This window comes from Rhagoletis zephyria, unplaced genomic scaffold, assembly GCF_001687245.7.
Source record: "Rhagoletis zephyria isolate East Lansing unplaced genomic scaffold, Rhagoletis_zephyria_1.1 Rzeph_scaffold_02810, whole genome shotgun sequence".
In the NCBI taxonomy this organism is placed as follows: Eukaryota; Metazoa; Arthropoda; class Insecta; order Diptera; family Tephritidae; genus Rhagoletis; species Rhagoletis zephyria.
This window is the reverse complement of record NW_016159894.1, coordinates 62,577-64,490: the sequence shown is the minus strand read 5'-3', so window position 1 is coordinate 64,490 and position 1,914 is coordinate 62,577.

Genomic DNA, 1,914 nt, shown 5'->3' with positions numbered 1-1,914 from the left:
TTGTTGTTTTCAAAACTTCAAAATTTTCCAACGTTTTTAGTATATGCAGACTTCACGAAGCAGTGGTTAGAAGTAATTGGTTTGGAGGCGCTTATAGATTTTTTATATACTGTCGTATGTATTAAGAAAATCCATAAAAGTTATTCAAACTGTGAATTTAACCTCCTTTCCTGACCGCTCAAGAAACGTACAAGTTTTGAGATTATTCTTGCCAAGCAGCCTAAAGCGAGAGTTTTCACTAGTGCTATTCGCAAATCGGAACAAAATACTCCAGTTCGAAGCATCGTCGTTAGATTGTCAGATGCTTAAGCTATCTTCTAGCGCAAAGCATCAGGAAGTCGCGCTAGAAATTTAACATCTAATTCCTATTGATCATCACCAAAAAAAAGTCAGACTTAGAGAGTCTGGACTAAGGAAACATTGCCAATTCAGGCACGAAGTACTATCACGTCAAAAGACCTAGCATATGGTATCTAACCTCCAATCCAATAACATACAAGTGATATTCCCATCCAGAAGATCGTAGGGGGAGAGGCAATCTCTCTCTGTACCGACGGTTCAACGGACTGTGATAAAGGGGAAGGATGCAAGAATCTTCCAGGCAGAAGTGTTAGTCATCTTTGAAGCTTTTAAGGTACTGGGAAAAGGCAGCAGTGGAATAAAGAAAGCAACAATATACTCTAACATCCAGGGACCCTTGTTAGCATTAGCATCACCAGCCAGCATTAGCATCTGCTAGTCCAGTACAGAAAAACGAATTAAATAAGATTTGAAGATCGAAGAAGTTGAAGCTCCTATAATTATGCGTACTCAATCTAGTTATATTTCTGGCTTATAAGCCTTTTAACTGCGTTATTTAAGCTACTCAACCAGACCTCTTTTTTGACAAAGGGTCGCATATTATCGATAAGAGAAGAGAAACGATTAGTTTATATGAAGCTTATGCTCCGAGAAATTCAGACAGTTAAAAACAGCATGAGGACACTATGAAATAGCCCAGTGAACTATGATCGGAATTATATATGGCAGTAGAAACACTACTTTTTAAGTTTGGTCAACGGCTGGGTTAATATTTAGACAAAAGACTGCCGCTCAAAGTGTTAACGTGGCATAAAGGTAGATAAGGGCGGGGATGGATCTGGAGTCTAAGTCGAAGGTACCGGGAACAACCTTCAGGTAAGTAGTTGAAATTCTCAAGGCCAAGGGCTAGGTGGTGGAAAATAAGTGAAAAAGTATAGAAGTTTTGGGCGTACATTTCGTTCGGCAAAGACTGGTAGGGTCTGCAAATCCCTTTTGAGTAGATGGGACTACAGGCAACTACAGTAAAATCTTGGCAGCAAAAAAAGCGTTTGATAATAAATTATATGGATATTTTAATTGACAGTTATATGTAGGTATCTGCATGAATATCGAGAATGAAATTTATGGCTAAAAAGATACGATAAAATATCGATAAAAGTATCAAAAATAATTTCCCTTTTGGTTGTTGCTGTTACCGACAGGATGGGTGTATGATGTATTTTGGAACAAAAAAAAAATACTGAAGATGGCACAACGCAGCAACCGGTTTGACAAGGGATGACGGAAATTCGTTTCAAAATACATTATGAGTAAGCACATCAGATGCTCGCAAGTTCTTTAGACTTAAACTTACACTGGCAATCAAAAGTGAGTGCATGGTGTTTTTTGTTTAATATTTCCAATGTTTTTCAGATAGTTTTTTTTTTGTTATTTTTTTTATAAAAATATAGTTCCGACTTTAATCGAAACCACATAAGCCAAACTCTCACACTTTATACGGAACTAAGAAAAATTCAACAAATTTTCATCTAAATTTTGAACTTTTAATCTGAATTTTTAGAAAAATTGTGAGTGCGCAGATATACCGGTTTTCTAATTCTAGTGAAACAAGAT